Source organism: Carassius auratus, unplaced genomic scaffold (assembly GCF_003368295.1).
Source record: "Carassius auratus strain Wakin unplaced genomic scaffold, ASM336829v1 scaf_tig00215912, whole genome shotgun sequence".
Taxonomy (NCBI): domain Eukaryota; kingdom Metazoa; phylum Chordata; class Actinopteri; order Cypriniformes; family Cyprinidae; genus Carassius; species Carassius auratus.
This window is the reverse complement of record NW_020528306.1, coordinates 1632499-1653603: the sequence shown is the minus strand read 5'-3', so window position 1 is coordinate 1653603 and position 21105 is coordinate 1632499. Positions and strand designations below refer to the sequence as shown.

The 21105-nt window shown below is 36.9% G+C and overlaps 1 pseudogene; it reads right to left on the bottom strand.

Annotated features, from left to right (window-relative positions):
- Positions 1-949: 949 nt before the first annotated feature.
- LOC113096362 (aminopeptidase O-like) overlaps positions 950-21105 on the bottom strand; it is an 80530-nt pseudogene continuing 60374 nt past the window's right edge.

The following is a 21105-nucleotide window of genomic DNA, read 5'->3' as shown; positions in this document are numbered from 1 at the left end:
ATAAAAGGAACACATGTAGTTCTTTCTGTGTGTTTGGATCAAACACGAATCGGAGAAAGTCGATTTCCAGGGATGTGACTGCTGTCAGATCTGCGGTTGTATTTCCTGAGTGTTTGGACTTGGAGTCTTTGTTGTTGGACTGGGGAGCTCCGTCTTTCTAACACACCGTTTGTCTTTGCTCACTGTCCTCCCACACAAGGAGAGTCCTTCTCACCACATGAACATTCACATCTGTGTGTGTGTACTTCCAGCACAGGGCCTCTTGAATAGTTTAGTCTCTGTAGACTTCATCATCACTAGTGCTTCTCCTCTGAACCATTTCCTCTGAGCATTTTCTGTATTCGGGCGGCTTAAGCACTCAAAACTGGATCATACTGTATTGACGGCCTTGCTAAACTTGTGAACTCGTCTTGTGAAAAGCTACATGTTTGTAAGAAACAAATCCCTCATTAAGGCCTTTTAACATTAAATGGTAATTCTGCCCAAAATATGAGTTAATAATTCATAATACTTCTACCAGTGAAAAGGTCCATGAACAATTTTTGCCAAAAGAAACAGTCTAAAGTAAAAACTTACAAATTTCTCGGATGGCTTAAGGGTGAGTTCATTTTTGGCGAACTATTCCATTAATACTGGAATAACTAGTTATATTTCTAGTTACTGTACTTATTTACGATTTTTGAACAAATAAATGGCTATAATATGGAACCACAATTCTAACAAAGAAAATGTGATGTCAACCACAGAAATGTCCCTGTATGTGTGGTGTAAAAACGCCAACCATGCATCATCAGCACATATCTGTACCACAAACATTTCTTGCTATCAGATCGTGACTCTGGAACTTGATGTGGTGGGTTCAGAAAATGCTGACGGTGCCTTCAGTGTGCATGAAAACAAGATGTAGCTTAGTGTGGAAGTTCAGGTAGACTTCAGAATGACACACACATTTGTGCATAGAATTTGTTTTTATTTCTTACAATACAAAATATGAAATTTTTGTCTTTTTATGCCTTCTAGCTTAAATGTGCAATGATTGTTGTGTTGTTGTTTGTGTTTTGAATAGTCCATTCATTGTGCTCTCTGAGCGTCAGTGAGCAGCGGACAGTCAGTTCCTGCATGATTTCCCCGAGTTAAAGACCAGACAGATCTGAAACCTGCAAAAGAGAAGAGTACAACAGGAAACCTTATCATTCACGATCATGACATCAGAAATAATGGATAAAGGCAAGTTTATTTATATAACACACTCGATACGCAAAGGAAATTCACAGTGCTTTACATAAAAACAATTTAAAAAAGTAATAACAGATGCAAAGGAAATAAAAGGAAATTTATTTGATTTCAAATGTTTCATACTTGTCTTTAAATGCAGCAAAGATGTTAGATTCTTGTTTGGAATATTAAAGCCTTCTATTTTATTGTCTGAACTCTGAACCCCTTGTTTTTGTTTGGGTATATTTTGCATGACTTCAAATAAAAAATAGTAATTATAAAGTAAAGTATAAAGTAATTTACTAAAATAATACAAATCTATGTAAAATAGTTTTAGACTGGGAATAATTAGCCCAACTCTCCCCATTGATTTTGTGTTTTAGTAATTTAAGTTACTTCTTTCATGTCTAAGTTTTTATTAAAATTTATATTTTTAGCTTCATTTCAGTGAACAAAAACTTTTTTTTGTATATATATATATATATATATATATATATATATATATATAATTTCCGTTTTATTTAACAAGATAAAGTTAATGCTTTTCACAAGTCGCCTCCAAGCTTGGCACACTTCAGTTGTACTGAGATGGCTGTGTGTGGATGAGCCTGAAGCTGCAGAGATGAGTTGGTGTCTGTGGACCAGACTCCTGTTCCTGCTGAACTGAGCCAGTGTTTCTACAGTACTGTAATCAGCTCAGTAGGCACGGGAGGCCAGCTCCATCTACAGTCTCTCTCACATGCTCACATATGATTCACATTCAGCATGGGCCACTTGATGGGAGCATCAGATATGGGATAATACGCTTCAGCTGAGGGTGCTTAGCACTTCATTTCCCACAAAATATCTCCTAATGACATTTGAAATACAGCCTGTGCAACTAATTCCATTTTTACCAGCCGTGAATGGTAATGCATCTTTAAACAGCTTCTAAATATTGTCATTTATGGCCAGCTTCTCCTTAGCTTTATATTTAACTCCTACATCTGTCATGACTTAGTAGACTGCATGCTGGCCGCGGCCGTACGCTAACTTGATCTGCAGAGGTCCTTTTAAGCACAACTTCCTGTCTCAGTTGCTGTCTTTCATATCTCAACCATCAAAGCTAAAAGTGGAGCTGTTTTTACAGTCCACAGATGCAGATGTTTGGTCTGTGTGGCTGTCTAGCTCCTTCTGTCCACGTTTCCCAGAATTTCTCTGAATTTCATGTGGATTTTGTGGCCTAGCCGTAGGAAAGAGCAAAATTATTTTGTTATTCACACAGTAGAGGTTCGAAGTGATGCTAAAAGACTTGAGCATGAGGAGAAGATGATAATTCCTGGGCTCCTCATCTCACTGTGGGCTCCATTAGCTCAGTCTGCTTCTCTTCAGTCCTCATTACAGCCGTCTCCACCATCTTAGACTCACTCTTCATCTGTCAGTGCTCTCGGCAAGAGTTTGTTTTGCGCATTGTGAAAGGGATCTCACAATCAGCTCATAACGAAGGCAACCACGTCATACTGCACTGCTATGATAACATTTCATTTCACTCCAGAAACCCTCAAAGAAAGTTTGTACATTGACATATGAGTTCTAAAATGTTTTGATGAAGCAACTGGGAAATGAACCAGTGGGGCAGAAAATAAGGGTATGAAAAACAGAGGTCAAAGCACGTGCAACAAATTCCTCACCTTTAAAAATAAATCGAAATAAATAATTTAAACAGTAAAAGTTCTTAAGAATTAGCCTGTTTATGTATACCACCATTAAGAAGATCGGATTTGGTATGATTTTATAAATGCTCAAAAAAAAAAAAAAAAAAAAAAAAAAAAAAAAAAAAAATATATATATATATATATATATATATATATATATATATATATATATATATATATATATATATATATATTTATATTTATTATTATTATTATTATTATTATTTTTTTTTTTTTTTTATTTTTTTTTTGAGGAGGAGGAGGAAACATTTCATCCAGGATTCTTTGATTAACAGAGAGTTCAAGAACCGTATTTATTTAAAATAAAAAAATGTTTTGGTAAAAATGTGAATGTCTCTACAGTCACTTGTTCAATTTAATGCATCCTGACTAAAGAATCAGTCAAAAATGACCAATTTTTTATATTACCAACCCCAAATGTCATTTTCTTGAGTGATTAGTCATTTGTCGGCTGACTGGTGCCAACAATGTAATTGCTTGGAAAAGCTCTTTCTAGTTATTACAGACCTTCTGTAACTGATGACGATGTGCAACAAGAAAGTTTTTATGCATGTTTAACTTACAAACTAAAATACAGACACCCTCCATTGACTTTCTTTCTTTCATGCCTTCTACCATTTCTGAATGTATAATCATTATGCTTTTAACACTTCACATCTGTGACGCGATGAAGAAAAGCGGGAAAAAGCTTTTCCCTGAAGTCTCTCTCTGTCTGTCATCCTCTCATCAGGTGCAGAACTTAGCCACTGTGAACAAAGAGTTCAATCACTGTTCACCAATCAGCTAAGCTCTGCGCCTGCTCTGAGAGTCTCTCATCGACACTCGTGCGTACGCGCTCCTTCACCCACGAAACGTTCCTACGCTTCATTTTCTTGTCATCCTGTCGGAGGCCCACAGAGAACAGCCATGTTTTCTTTTATTTTTATTTTCTTGAGCTGTGTTAAGACGGTGCCTCTGGTTGCCATAGCAGCTGTCCGAGCGGCGGTTGTGTGGTAATCCCTGGCAATGTGATTTTTATCTTAAGTCACAAATCAGCACGCCAGGAACCCACACAGCCAGCAACATGAAAGGCAAAACCTGCAGATCCTCTTGCTCTCCTGCGAAGGAGCACGCTTGGCTGGGCCGTGGATATGTCCCTCATTATCCCCATCAAGACGCATTTCACAGCTCTCTGAACTCCACCGACCCTAGCTCTCCCTTATGAGGAGAAGTTCAGATTTCAGCCCTTACACATTTCTTAGGAGTTTGCTCACATTTTTTTTTTTTTTTTGGTATATTTTTTCTGTCTGAGGTACACTGATTGTAATCAACAGACTGAGTATTTCTGAAAAGCCTGAACTATGGCTGCTTTTAACATCTAGAATAAAGGAAACTTTAAAAGGTTTTTATTTAAAACTGTCTGACTGGATTGTTTTGTGTCTTTTTTTTAAACAGCATTCAAACTCAGCTTAAGAAAGAGAAGAACCAATGATGTGTCTAGATGATAAAGAGAATAGAAAATCTATATACAACTCATTTAAGTCTCAGAAATGTTGAGTGTACATATCTTATATTTTAAAATATTTTATAAAATATATAAAAAAATATTTTATAAAATATATGAAATATTTTAAATTGTTTTATTAATTTTAGTTTTAGTATTTTTTTCATGTTTTATTTTTCCATTTAGGTTTAATTTATTTGGAAAATTTAATTTGTTATTTTAGTACTCATTTGTAAGTCGCTTTGGATAAAAGTGTCTGCTAAATGACTAAATGTAAATGTATATTAACTTAAAACATTTTATTTCAGTTTCTATTTCTAATTTATATATATATATATATACATATATACATACATACACACACACACACACACACACACACACACACACACACACACACACACAGGTGCATCTCAATAAATTAGAATATCATTCATTTCAGTAATTCAACTCAAATTGTGAAACTCATGTATTATATAAATATGATGGATTTTCATCTGAAAAGAGGACTTTGGACCACTGGGGAACAGTCCAGTTCTTCTTCTCCTTAGCCCAGGTAATACCTCTGATGTTGTTTGTGGTTCAGGAGTGGCTTAACAAGGGCAATATAACAATTGTAGCCAAATTCCTTTACACGTCTGTATGCCTTGACCTCAAGCTCAGTCCATTCCTTGTGAAGTTCACTCATATTCTTAAATCTGCTTGATAATCCCATTAAGGCTGCATTTCTCTTGGTTGGTTGTGCATCTTTTTCTTCTTCTACACTTTTTCCTTCCGCTCAACTTTCTGTTAACATGCTTGGAAACAGCACTCTGTGAACAGCCAGCTTTTTTGGCAATGAATGTTTGTGGTAAATGATTGGACAACTATCAGATCAGCAGTCTTCCCCATGATTGTGTAGCCTAGTAAACCAAACTGAGAGAACATTTTGAAGGCTCAGGAAACCTTTGCAGGTGTTTTGAGTTGATTAGCTGATTGGCATGTCACCATATTCTTATTAGTTGAGATCTAACTACCAAACTACTTAAAATTTTCATTACAGTATTTCAATTTTAGTTAGATTTTAGAGAATTTTGATTCTCATTTGATTCAACATTTTGATACATTTTAATACAAAATTAAATATATGCTCATCATAGAAGAGGTGTACTTAATTGTATGTGTTAATGCCATTTTTAATGTAGTTTTGAATTATAAGATAAAAGTTTGACTCCAAAATAAAAATAAATAAAAAAAAAACTGAAAAGCTCAACACCCATTATTCAGGTCTAATAGCTCTTCCTGACACTGTTTGGCATACTTCAAAACAGCAGGGGTGGTCTGCTATCCGAATTTAGTACATTTCAAGGCACGTCTGAGTGAGGCAGACGCCTAATGTGTGCTGAAGAATTATTGACATGGCTAGACGCTGACCTCTGAAGGCAAACAGGCTCTTTGAGAATGAAAATACTGCATTAGCACAGCACAAATTGCAGGATGATCACGACTGATGTGATTCATCCAAGTCAAGTGACATAAACCGCAACATCTTGGAAAAGCCACCTGTCTCCTCCGAGTCCCCAAACAAATAAAACTGTCTAGCTGGCAGATTAAAAGCACCACATCTTCACCAAAAACGCTGGAGCGGGATGACTAATTGATTTATCTCGGGGTCCATAAGTCGTCTCTTTCCTATAGGCTGACGAGCGGCCCGTGCTGCTTGGTTAAACCGAATAATATCTCGGCGTGATGTGAGATAAGCAGCTTGAAAGTCAGACAATTGCCCTTTCTTCCACTCATGGTTACCATCATATATCAGTCCACCACAGCTTTTTGGGAAGCAACAAATTCAGGTTGTTATGTGGACCCAGGGAATCCCTGCCTTGTGGAGGAAGGAATTTGATGCAGTAAGAGCCCGAGACCCACCTCTCTCCTAAAGTTTCATCTGAAAACGGTGCAGACCCATTTCTTTTCTGGTGCTTGGGAATTGTTTGAGGTGCACATTCCAAATTCATCATATTACAAACAGATCTAGACAGGCTTCCTGGAAAATTGCAGAAGCAGCAGACGGGAGCTTCTGGAAGAATGTGAATGTGGCAGTGGCCGGGACAATGGGAGTGGATCTTTAATAATATGGGGAGTAAAAACAAAAGGCCTTTTTATGATTTCTGTATCTCTCAGCTACTGAGTGACTACTTTTTCAAAGTGGCTCTAACATAATAGGATATTTTTATGTCAAACGTGTCCAAAAATAACCACTGTCCCATTGTTACTCTGCCATTAAAATCTGTTGACGGTGCAGGTTGTGGGCTCTTTGATCGCCCCCTGGTGGCTGGCTCCAGTACAGGTCATAAACCCCGCCCTCTCCATGTAAACGATGGGGACTTGAGTAAAAAATTAAAAATAAAATAAAACTTCCAATAAAATTTTCTGAAAGATGGTTTTGGTCATTTAAGGTAGTTGTCATATGTTCAATTGTTTATTTTTGTGATGTTTGATTTTAGCTAGTAATTTGATGCTGTAAAAACGGTACGGGGTGTTATGATTTACAACTGTGATTGACAGCTTCTCTGAGCAGACTGTCAGAGCTTCGAAAGGAGATTGAAGATATAACCAGCTATTCATTTTTGATTTCTGTTATCTCACACCAACAAAATGAGTTGTTTAGCAGTAAACTGTACTAACCGACCTACTAGATCTGATGGATCACTAAATTTTTTCTGTAATGTTAAATGTGGGTTTTATAAGCTAACTAATAAATGTTATTAGATAAGATAACACGCCTAACGATTAGCCATGATGGGAAAAAGCAGGTAGTCGTTATCTGGAAGTTACTAATTCTTTTTATGGGTTTAAAATTGTATTTAGGAAAACAAAACTAATGATAGCCAACTAACTCTAATTAATTATAGAATACAGTCTACAGCAGTCGTTCTCCTGTAACGGCAGGACCGTTTCTGACATTTTAGAGCTGTTTCTAGTGGCATATTAAACTAAAGATCATTGATTTTGCTGTCCCACACATTGTGGTAGACTAGTTGTTCATTTTAAATCATTTTAAAAATAGCCACTATTTTTTTCAATATATAGTATATTATTGTGTGTTTTTAAATTTAATTCGTTATTTGTTGTATTTACCTTATTTCAGCAGGCCTTCGGTATTAGCCAGTCAAATGATAAGTTCAAGGGGCATGGTTGATTGGGTCTGCGCTGCAGGAGTTTGATTCCGTGGCTCCACACCACGACACTACTGCACCGGCTCTGACTCCAAACGAACCTTTACTGCACAGGCTCTGGGTCCAAATGAATCTCTACTGCGCAGACTCTGACTCCAAACGAATCTCATCTCTACTGCACAGGCTCTGGGTCCAAACGAACCTCTTCCGCACAGGCTCTGACTCCAAACGAACCTTTACTGCACAGGCTCTGGGTCCAAATGAATCTCTACTGCGCAGACTCTGACTCCAAATGAATCTCTACTGCGCAGACTCTGACTCCAAACGAATCTCTACTGCGCAGACTCTGACTCCAAAACGAATCTCTACTGCGCAGACTCTGACTCCAAATGAATCTCTACTGCGCAGACTCTGACTCCAAACGAATCTCTACTGCGCAAACACTGACTCCAAACGAATCTCTACTGCGCAGACTCTGACTCCAAACGAATCTCTACTGCACAGACTCTGACTCCAAACGAATCTCTACTGCGCAGACTCTGACTTCAAATTAATCTCTACTGCGCAGACTCTGACTCCAAACAAATTTCTACTGCACAGGCTCTGACTCCAAACGAATCTCTACTGTGCAGACTCTGGCTCCAAATGAGGTCATTTACTCAAGATGGCAGTGGCCATACTGGGATGCTTTGGCTTCACTTTTCCGTAGTGGAAGGAAGTGGAGATGCGTCATCCATCTTTTTTTACAGTCTATGGTTGAGACATAATAAGCTGATTGAGGAACATCTCTTGATTCCAAAAACCTTTAGTAGGATTTTTAGAGAATGAGCTGATTTAAATTATAAATCATTTGGACTTCGAACTGTATATAAAGGTCAGAATGTATATGATAATCTTACCTGATTTGACTGAGTTCAGAGGATCATTTCCTCTACAACAATGCGTGCTGATTGGTCCATGTCATCTTTAATGATGGAGAGTCAACGGCATGCCAATGCTTGTTGTGGGGTATCTTCCTGGACCATCAGTTCACTGTACAAATGCACTACCATGGCCTGCCATACACACACACACACACACACACACACACACACACACACACACACTAATATCAAGAAGCATTCTTTATGATAGAAAGCTAAATCTAAGCTCTGTTCCTAAACCTAAGCAGCAACCTGACTGAAATGTTACCTCATAAATGACTGATAAATTAATATATATAATAAACACTTTATTGGGGGTGGTAATTATTATTATTTAACAAGTATTTATTGATAAATATCTAAACTGAAATAAAACAAACAAATTCAATATAAACCTGTCAAAAAGAGACTTTTATTAAAGCCTCGTTTATTTAATAAAATGCAGCCTTCATAATCATATAAAGTATCAAAAATAGTAAAACTGTGAAATATTATTACAATTTAAATCTACTAATTTCTATATGTATTTCCAGTGATTGCAAAGCTGAATTTCAATCAGTCATTACTCCAGTCTTTAGTGTCACACGATCTTTCAGAAATCATTCTAATATGCCTTTTCTAACATACATTTAGTCATCAACAATGTTGAAATTTTTTTTTTTTTCTTAGGATTTTTTGATGAATAGAAATTTCAAAAGAACAGCATTTATTTGAGATATTAAACTTTTGTAACACTATAAATGTCTTTACTGTCACTTTAGATCAATTTAATGCATCCTTGCTGAATACATTTATTTTATATATATTTTATTGTTTTACTGATTATATAAATAAAATATTGTTTTATTGATGACATAGTATTTTATTTATTTATTTTTTAACAAGCACACTGTATTCTATGATTGACTTCTCTATCAAGGATGCATGTGATGCTTTCTTTGGCAAAATATTATATATCAAAAGACAGAAGTTAAAATAACTTCTGAAATGTGTCATGGACATGCCTTAAAAGGCTGCTTATAAAGACAGCTCATTAGGTTTGGGAACAGTGCTGGAGAACAGCTCATGTACCTGGTCATAGATCGGAAAGAGCTCAACATCTCGGTATGCCGCTGTGTGTTTATACTTGACCACAAGTTCACTCCAGCGATGATTCACCTAATAAGAAAGAGACAGATAGAAAGTGATTAAACAAGATGAAAGCAGCCCAACAGCTACATAATAACACTGAGCTCACGGGACGTCACCACCTGTGGAAATTACATGCATATGGGGAAATCTGCATGACTCTGTAGTTTTGTTATCAGTGTGTTTTGTGGTGAGACAAGCATGTGTTAGTGGAGCTGTGTGCTCTGTTTGTGTTCGATGTACTCTCTCTCTCTTATGTATAAATGGAGGCTGTGTTAGTTCGGTAGAGCAGAGAGATCACAGACTGGCTCTGTCTATCCCTTGTTCTCATTCCTGTTCTTGTTCTCTGCTGTCATTCAACTCTTCCTTCGGTGACCTAACAACAGCAGCGATAAACATGGCCCAAAACCTGACCTCATACATGCATGGGAGATCTCATTACACTAACTGTATTTAAAGGAATATCCCAGGTTCAGTTCAAGCAGAAGCAGAAATGGCATTGTTTTAATTACCATAAAATAATTTTACCTTCTTCCTTGGTTTCTTTGAAAAAAAAAAAAAAAAAAAAAACCCTGAGGTTACGAGACATTAACAGTTGCGATCAAAATTATTCAAACCCCCTGACCTGCAAGACATTTTGCTGCAGAGAACAAATTTTCTGAAAATGATTTGACAATGGCAACAGTAAACGTAGAGAAATTGGATTAATGCACAATTAAGTGAATCTGTAAATGCAAAATTGATGAATGATGAAAAAAAAAAACGTTTTACTGGCTCTAAACATTCATTTTAAAAATTATTCATCCCCCAAAAGTCAAATTTGATCCAAAATCTTTTATTCTTTAAAACCACCAATAACGTTGCTTGTTAATTAATAATGTGTTACTAAAACCTAAACTAAACTTAAAACATGACATTATATATTGACATTATCACTTTCAATATGCCAGTAAACTTTTATAGGGGCAATTTTTATAAAATCCTGGATCAAAATACAAGAGAAGCTTGTATTTGTAGAGTACTGCAGTCTCTGAAGAATTTTATTGCAACGGTACAATGGTAGTGAATAGGGTACGTTTTTGTAGGTTTTAAAAGGAGAAATGTGAAGTGAAGCAAATAATTCTACAGAAGTACGTTTTTTGTGTTAAAATGTGCAAATGTGTTTATATCATGAATGCAAATTTGTATTAGAGCGATTCTGTAATGCCGACAACATAAAAGAAAAGAAAAAGAGAGATCAAGGGCTGGTGGGTACGTTTTACCCAATATTTTTCTGGGGTCCATAATATATATATAAATATCTCACCCTCTGTAGGCTAATTTTAATTCACATAATTATTATTGTATTCAGTATTACATGATAGAACATTATTATATAAATTTATGGTATGATGTAAATTACTATGATAGTTGACCGATTACTCAATTACCAAAATATTCAATAGTGGCAGCCCTAGATATAACTTTACAAAAAAGGTTTAATTTCTTTCACACTAAAATCATGTTAACACATATTATTTATGTTTTGAGTTTATATTAATGTTTAAAGATTGTCTCCATTACTTTTTTTTTTTTTTTTTTTGAAAACAAAGAAGTTGAAATTTGTGGTAATTAACATTACGGTATTTTTCGGACTATAAGTCGCACCTGAGTATAAGTCGCATCAGTCCAAAAATACGTCTTGACAAGGAAAAAAAAACATATATAAGTCGCACTGGACTATAAGTCGCATTTATTTAGAACCAAGAACCAAGAGAAAACATTACTGTCTCCAGCCGCAAGAGGGCGCTCTATGTTTTCAGTGGTGGACTACAGGAACACTGAGCAGCATAGAGCGCCCTCTGGCAGCTGTACACGGTAATGTTTTCTCTTGGTTCTTGGTTCTAAATAAATGCGACTTATAGTCCAGTGCGACTTATATATGTTTTTTCCTTGTCAAGACGTTTTTTTGGACTGATGCGACTTATACTCAGGTGCGACTTTCATGTCAAAGTAATTTTTATAAATAAGTCGCACCTGACTATAGGTCGCAGGACCAGCCAAAATATGAAAAAAAGTGTGACTTATAGCCCGGAAAATACGGTATGTACAACTGCTTTTGATTTTGCTTAAGTGAATCAGTGGATTCAGGGGTTGGACATGATAGTTCTGCATCATCATAAGCATATTAGTGATTTGAACTGAAATCTCTCGTTCCCATTTCATCTCTTTACGCTTCTCTTTGGCTCCGCCACACGCAGCGGGCGTTTTATTAAAGCTGAATGGGTGGGAGCTCAGGGGGCCTGAAGGTGGCAGGCAGTTTAATGATTAATGAAGTAAGATTGTGTGTGTCTGTGTACAAGTGTGTGAGAATCTTTGCTTTAAGACGAGGTGTGAAGTGACTCAGGAAAACAACAGGAAGCAGCGGCACAGCAAAGAGCCTTCCGGTCACAAATCACCATCTATTTATGAAACCTGTTCAAATGTCACTGCGCTCACAAGGTATGAAGTTTTCTCGTTCTCTCCCGCAGACACCATTAACTCCCTTCCGTCCTCACCTGCCCGCAAACCTTATCATTTCAGCTGATCGCGGTTGTGTTTCTTGTTTTGTTCTTTCTCTTTCACTGCCAGATGTTATGTCATGCAATATTTTAATCAACTGCCTTTCATGCAAAAGTGTGCTCACACATGATTTCCGTCTTCACTGTTCAGTTTCACTTCACATCTCAGTGCAGATAAAAAGATTAACACTTGCCAAGTGTTAAATGCTAATAAAAAAAGCTTCTTCAGGAAGTTAATAAAACTTGACATGATGCAAGTGGCCTGTGCTCTTTGCATCAAATGTGGAAAAGTAACTAAGCTGTAATAGGATGAGCAAATAAATATTTTTCACCCATATGCTATTTTTCAGAATTCATCGCTATCAGGGAAAAAAACAGTTCATGAATATGAAGAATAGAGAATGTAACTTTTAGTAAAATAAGACAAAATAAAATAGTTAATTGTAATATTTGATGTTTAATACGCATATTTTTGCCCTTGAAACACAAAAAAACAAAGATGCCATGTATTTGTGGTGGAAATGTTGGCAGGCAAGTACAAATCTGAACTACTGGCTGGTTTTGTGAACTTGTGAAAGACTTGCGAAAAAACACACACATATACAGATTAATAACAAAACCCTTTCCCGCCCGGGTCACAGAACCGCCTGGAGCCTACAAAAGCTGCAGTGACAATAGCCACCTACTAGAGAAAACACACATCAGTAATTAGCAGTAGGGTGGCAAATCCTTCAGATTTACACACAGAAGAGCAAGCTTGGTGTGTGTCTGTCTAGACACAAACAGCAAGCAACATGTGTGCATGGGAGAAAGGATCTCGTCTGGGGAATGGTAATAGTAGAGTTAATGATAACACTGATCCACACTCCCACCACAGGAAGACATTTAGTTCAGTCAGGCAGCTTGACCTACATTAACCTAACCTGAGGACACTAGAAGAATCCAATAAACTTAATGTGCACATAACATCAGGTGGCTCACTTATTAAAACTGGCAGGAAGAGAAAGGATTTAAGAAAGACTGTAGGTGGTGACTGGGAGAGAAAAACTGCGTGAATGATGATCCGATGGCTTAAAGGGATAATTCAGCCAATTACTAGCATTTCAATCTGTTTCTTGCACAAAACTTTAAACCCAGCAAATGAACAGTATGAGATACTGATGTTTTTAAGTAATATATTTACAATTATTTGCAACAGTGCATCATAATTATTTGTATAAAATACATATTATTATATATCGTTTAGCTTAATAGATTATCATTTTATTCAAACATTATCATTCAATTTCAAATATTTACTGTTCTTTTCAACTTTCCTTTTTATCAAAGGATCCCAGGAAAAAATGAATCACGGTTTCTACAAAAATATTAAGCAGCACAAGTGTTTTCAACATTTTTGATAGTAAGAAATGTTTCTTGAGCACCAAACCAGCATATTAGAATGATTTCTGAAGGATCATGTGACAATATGAAGACCGAAGTAGTGGCTGCTGAAGATTCAACTTTATTAAATTGTAATAATATTGTAGAATTTCTGTATATTTGATCAAATAAATCCAGACCTGGATAGTATGAGAAATGCATGGGGGGGGGGGTGTCAAACATTACTTTTGATCATTAGTGTATATCATGGGCGTTGGAAGAAAACCAAATGTGAGTGGGTGGTCCTCCAGAAAGTTTTCATTGGAGTAGATGCTATTTCCTGTATTCTGGTGCCTTTTAATTAAACAATTGCTTTTATAGCCTAAAACAGTTACCTCATGCCTGAGTTTTTTTCCCAACAATTAACACAGCAAATAAAGTCAGGTAAGTTAGCTAGCCAGCTAGCCAATCAAAAACGTCAGATAACTGTTATAGCACTGTAACAACTAGTGTAACTGTAATTCAATGCTGCGACAAAGACTACATGATGCCATTAAAAGCCACAGGTGAACAAATGATGAACATTCACTTTAATCTCAGCTTGTTTATTGCCAATATGTGAGCACACACTCAGACACACAGTATAGTTTAAATTATATGGACTCTGAATGTGCCAAGTGGAAGGGGTTTGATGAGGCAGCAGCTATAACACGGAATGAAGTTTCATTTATTAGGGCATTCTCAAGTGGAATAGATTTGACTGAGGGCATCTGTTCAGTGAACAGACACATGCGCTGAATTAGGGTAAAAGTGAGTTGGCCCAATATCATTGGTTTTAAAAAATGTGTGGGTCTTTTCCCACCTACATACAATGGTTCTTACACCCATGGTGTATTCAGTTACAATTTGTTCGTTAACTCTTCAAATATGTTGGCTTCTTAGAGCTTGTGGTGTCATGGGATAGCAAAGTGTCCACTGGTTTCGCTGGTTTCGCTCCTGATTTAGAATTTCAGCAGATGCAATCATCATTCAGATTTAGTTAATTACTGCTTTTCCCATGCTGTGTAGAAGGGAAGTATGTACTAGACTGTACGGAAAAGAGTAGCCTGGATTTCAACAGAAGAACATTAAACATATACATCTCAGAAGACATCTGGGTGAGCAGATGACAAAACTTTCATTTCTGGATGCACTGTTCCTTTAAAGTAGTCTTGGCTGACCCCTGTGTGCCCACAGCGGACTGAAGTAGCATGCCATGAGCATCAGTGATTTCACTCTGCATCTGTGGAACTGTTTCTGTGTGCATGTACACGTATGCTTGCAGTAATAAATTGTGGAATGTCCCGTGTAATTACTGCATCTCTGGAGAGTGGGAGAGAGAGAGAGAGAGAGACGCAGGCAGGCACACTGCAGCTGTCCTGCCTCAGGGGTCTCCCCAGGAATGCAGCTCAACTCTGATCCCCTCTGCAGCTGCCGGGTCTATACAGGGCACAGGGGAGACCACACCAACACACATGCACATAATTTCAATTATAAAACCCGGAACCATGCATCCACAAGCGTATATCATGCACAAGCTAATATCCAAATATGTGCCTTTTAAAACAAGTAGCTTAAGCCATGTTGGACACATGGTGACATTATGTGCACATTGAGATTTATATAAAGATATGCCAGCCTTACATAGACTTCCTGATACAGTACATCAGATGGCTGGACTACAGAGGCTCCATCTGAACCAAATAAAAACCTCCGGTCATTTATCACCAGTGATGCAGTATTTCATAACATGTCAAGAGTGCAACCCTTAACTGTTGTAGTGCTTGCGTGGGTAACGCCGCCCTGGGATGAGATCATTCCAGAAGTCCCTGTTTGATCTGGGAGTTTAATTACTGTTATTTGGTTAATGCTGATTGTGCTTTCTGATAGTTTTAATGTAGTGGTTACAGTTGTTAGGTCTCATTCATTAATAATTGTGTACAGCAACAGTTCCCACGCAAAATGTCCGGGTGCATATTATTCTCACACACATAATTCTCAGTCTAATGTTTAGATAAAAGGATTATTCTAAACAACACAGGGCGTCCCCGCGGTAATTGTAATACATGTCCAAATCACCATATAAGGACTTTAGTACCTGTGTCCAGTTTTTTTTTTTTTTTTTTTATGTGATCATGTGACACTGAAAACTAGAATAATGATGCTGAAAATTCAGCTTCACCATCACAAGAAGCAGTTATTTAAAATATGATATTTCACATGATTAATGTTTTAATATATTTTTATGAAATAAATGCAGTCTCGGAGAGCATACGATTTTTGAATAGTAGTGTACATATTTAATTATAGAAAATTTTATTTTCTTTTTTTTTTATGTAGAACCAGATAAAGCTACAGTATAACTTGTAATTTTTTGCTACCCTGAAATAAATAAAACTTACTTTAGGGTTATTTACTTTGAGAGTTACTTAGTTATTCAATTGATAATAAGAATAAAAAATAATACATTCAGGTAGAAACGTTATCCTAAATTTAGAAAACAATTAATTATTAAAATAAATTATAATAAAGGGCAAACCAACTGATAAATCATATTTGTTTTGTGTTTATGCACAGGTTTTATGAACAAATACTTGAGTATATGCGATAATCAAACAAATGTTTTATGTTGTCAGTGTTTCATATTGTTTAGATTCCGATTCCCAAAAATGATTTTCAGCTGAAACAGGTGTGATCTGACCTCTCATCATGCAGCCCATGTTATGATTCAGCTGATTATTCTCCTGGCTGTGGGAACACACAAGACACATCTAGACTTCTGATATGCCTTTTATCAGTCACTCTCTTCCTGGCTGGTTGTCTGTGTGTGTGAACTTTGTGACCGACCGACCGACTTTGAGAATAGCTGTAATACAATGTATTCTGTGTGCCTGACCGACAGATGGTACTCGCACTTACACGCGCAATACACACACACACACGAGTCCTCACATGAAAGAGCATACCACAATGCTTAGCCCTCATGCTTTTGCTTGTGCTCGCACGAAATATACAGCACACATGACGCACAAAGTAGTGAGAGGTGCTCTTCTCTCCTGATTGGCATGCTTAATCTAGGAGGAATCCATCCAAAATACTGTTAAAACACTTGAAAAATATGCAGGCTTCTGAAGTACTATATTGTGTAATGGAATGGATGCTGCACTGAAGGCGTATGTCCTAAAACCAATGTCCTAAATTTGACCTTCTAGTATTATTCTAAATGCACCATAGTGTCAAGTATAAACAAGTGATAGTTTCAGTTATCACTTTTCAGGTTTATTTTAAATAAGGCGAATAAAAGAGAACGTAAAAAAAAAAAAAAAGTGGTGCTTGCCTGTGCAATAAGATGCTAGGTGGCATAGAGTTGTTAATAAATTATAAGTTGTTATTGAGTGTTTTCAAAATTCTGCTATGCAGTCACATAGCTTTTTTTTTTTTGTTGTTCCAATGATTTACATTCATATGCATGCGAACGCATCAGACAAGAAAGCTTGTGTCGAAAAGTTTCGAATTTCACAGCGTTAAGCCTGGTGAACTCTGACCTGCAAATTCACATCACGTGAATGTGTTCCCAACAGCAGATGGATGTCAGAGCATGACCTCAGCTGAATTAAAAGAACATACATTTAAAACTGCAGCGCTGCTGGAAAGTCGAGCAGATTTTATGTTTTTAAATTTAGGATGTATTATTATTTGTTATGTGTTGAATTTTAAGTGTTCAAGAAGAGACACTTAAAAGACGTTGCAGAGCATGACGTCATATCACGACTGTTGCAGCGTACAAAGAGATTCTGCATGCTCAGAGTCTAGTGTGACCGCGGCTTAAGGCTGGAATAACACTACAGGATCTGAACACATTTTAAAACACTGGGCATCATACACTTTGTAAACAGTGGAAAAACTTAACAAACATACAGTGAGCGACTGATCACTACCATCTCACCCAGAAACGCGCACCTTGACGTGTGACAAATATCAAACGTTTGATATCCTCCGACTGGTTAGATTCATGGTCTGAAGCTAAAAAATCTGAGTCTGTGACCATCATACACTATGTGATTTTTGATTAAATCTGTCAAGTCAGATCTAAAGAGTGGCTCTTACATTCGCCAACTAGTGTCAACTTCTCCAGCCTGTAAATAGGGGGGAAAAATCTGAGAAAAGGTCGAGTAGTGTATTCCAGCCTTTATAGATTTAGTCAAAAGATCCCATTGTCAGTTTTAAGTAATATTTTAATCTCTAGATATAGCTCAGAACACTCCATCAATGCAAGTCTACAGGATGTTTCCACCTATTTTACTGTATGCCAGTTGAAAATTATAAGTGTGATTGCTTCAAAGAAGTAAATAGCACACTTCTCTTTAACAAGCCACACACTTAGAGACATAATTCATGTCTGTAGATGAGTCATGACTAGTTGCATTTAATACACAGGGTTAGGGGTTTGTTTAAATCCCTAACCCTTAGTTTAAGCAATATTAATGGCCATGCTTGCCGTTGCAAGCACCACTAATTATGAAATATCCAATGATTCATTTCTTATGTGAGAACAACGCCTAGTGATGACCCACACAGACTAAGTGGCGCCGACCACACCTCTCAACTTTATTGTGACATTAAAGGCAATCTTCATGCAGCGCTAATAATTATGCACAGCTAATAATGATTCACATCTATTTTAAAACATTAAAATTATGTGTCAGCAGCAATTCACAAAAGGAAAAACAAATGCAAAATGGTGACGTTGGTAAAAAAAAAAAAAAAAAAGAAAAAAAAAAAGAAAAAGGCTAGCAGGGAGGAGAATTAAATCTGTCTGAAAGAAAAGATGACTGTCGGAGCCTGGGAGCAGCAGAGGAAAAAAGAAGCCAGAGAGTGGTTTGGATGGAGGGAGGGGCATGTGGTAGTAATAACCTGATTTATTTTTAGAGGGACTTTTGTTTTTCCTGGAAGGACTTGACGAAAACCTCCCATTGGGCCTCAGTTTGAAACTAACTGTGGTAGTCTGGGATTTACTGTGGTCACCATTTCCTATTATCTTACATCTTTCATGCTGCCAAATAGTGCTTCATTTCACAAGAACGTTGTGGTAGGTCACTGCTGGCCTGCCAAATGTTGCTCCCAAACAGAAGCTGGCCTCCTCTGAATTGACTAAGAATCACAAAGTGGCCTAATTGGCTGCCGGGACAGTAATTGAATCAGGAGGCAAATACCACAGAGGTTAGCATTTGGCTAGCGTGCACTTTTCAAAGAGCGCAGTGCTCGGCCTGAAACCCCTCTAAGTCTTAAGAAGAAAACTCTCCACATAATCTGATAGAAATCAGATACCGTAGCTTCACTTGCGCTTGCCTGATATGCCCAAGCAAGAGGCCGTTTCAGGGAATTCAAGTAGATATGATATTTTCGAAACCTCTCTATCTTAAACAGAATGAAGAGATTACTTGCAAATAAATGCATGCAACTTATTCAGTAGGGTAAAATGATAAATGTCAGTGGTGTGGTGTTATAGTATACAAACTCTAGAATGAGAGCGCCATAAAATGATAAGACTGATGGATTGGTGTGTTTTTTAAGCTGTGAACATAAGAGGTGTTGGTGGAGACATGACAAATGAGTTCAGCCTGCCTCTAGTCAATATTTATAAAGGTGTGGAGGGGAAAGAGCAAAATAAATTAAGCTATTAAAAACACTTTGTGCACAATACAATGAAAAATAATTATTCTTTTTTCAAGCTGTTCTCCTGAACTCTCCATGCCCAAACTTCTAAAAATGGTTACACATCTCTACATATTAAATTGGGATACAACAAACTATTACAATAAAAGGGATCAACCTTCAACAACAGTGAAGTACTATGACACTGATAGGTAATAATGTGAATGAAGCTGTAAAAGCTGTAAAACAGACGTTTTTAGTTTCCTGACTGTTTCAAGCAATAGTTCAATATAATTGATGAGACCACAAAGCAGTAGTCAGACTCGATAGAGATAAATATACATATGGCTGAGCAGTGGTGATGTTGGGAGCAGGTCTGGAGGTGAAGTAAACAGTTCCATGCGGCAGTTTGTGGTGGATATCTGTGTAGGAGGATTGCTTACCTCAGCATCCTGGGCCTGTAGGTTAGAAGTGGTCTGAAGTAGTCTCATCGTGGACAGACTCAGCTCTGGTTCCTCTAGAAGAAGAAGAAACTCCAACAGAAGACTCAGCTGCCCTGGGCTCAACTGAAACAGAAAAACAAAAGGTTTATGAATAATTTCATACAGCTAACATATACAGTGAGGTCCGAAATTGCATATATACAGTATTATATGAGCAGAGGGAAGACACTAAGAATGGTACAAAATATTTCTACTTCAAATAAATGTTGTTCTGAACTTTCTATACATCAATGAAACCTGAGATTAATGTATAAGGGTTTCCAGAATTTTTTTTTTTTTTGTAACAATAAGATATGTTTCTTGAGCACCAAAAATATTTCTGAAGGTTAATGTGTCAGTGAAGACTGGAATAATGGCTGCTGAAAATTCAGCTTTGCCATCCCAGAAATATATTACATTTGAAAATAATATATTTGTTAAATTAAATTGTATTCATATTTTACAATACTACAGTTTTTTGTCTTTTTAATCAAATAAATGCAGCCTTGGTACACATAGGAGAACCCTCCTTTAAAACATATGCTTAAATGAACCACACCACAAAATTATTTACGGGCTTCAAATACAATCAAAAATAACACCATGAGCCATGATGGGATTTTCAGAAGGTCGAATAAGACATCAATACCGTCTTTGAAGACTATCAGAAAGCAGACTAGGAAAGGAGAAGCTCAAGCAACAGCTTGAAGATGGAAGAGCATTCCAACGAGGTAGAACAAAAGTGAGAGAAAATAACATATTGTGCATATTAAACCCCGCTCCCTTAAAAGAGCTCCTCTGATAATCGTCAGAATAAGATTAAAATCACATTTCTCTCTCTTCTTGAAAAAGCAGAGTCTGCATAATGGTTTCTAGAGTATAGACAGCTAATGGAGGGAAGGAATGCTTTGGGATTTGAGCGCTGGAAAGATGCTTTAAAGTCTCATCTTGCAGTATGGAAATCAGGCCTAAACCAATTATTGCATGAAATGGCTATATTTACAGGGGATTATGTTTCTTTTTTAATTCTAAGTCTGCTTACTCTCATTTTAACCCATGTTTCTGTCACTAAAATGTAACATTCAAGCTGTTAAGAAACCGTACAAAGAAACAAGTCACAACAGTTTCAGACAGGTAGAAATGAAAAGGCCCATGTGCTTACATTACCATGAGATTATCAAAAAAATGTGCTGCCCTTTAAAAGAAATGACAGAAATTATGAGTCATCCTCATAACATATCCCGACAAACGTTTATAAAGACACGACATGAGTCACAGCTAAATAATCAAGAATATCGCTGACCTGACAGCATGTTTTATTATTTGCTGGTGCGTGTAAGGAAGCAAGAAAGAAGGAAATTCTGTCCTGCTGCTTTTATCATAAGTCAAACACCCTGTCAAAAAAGTT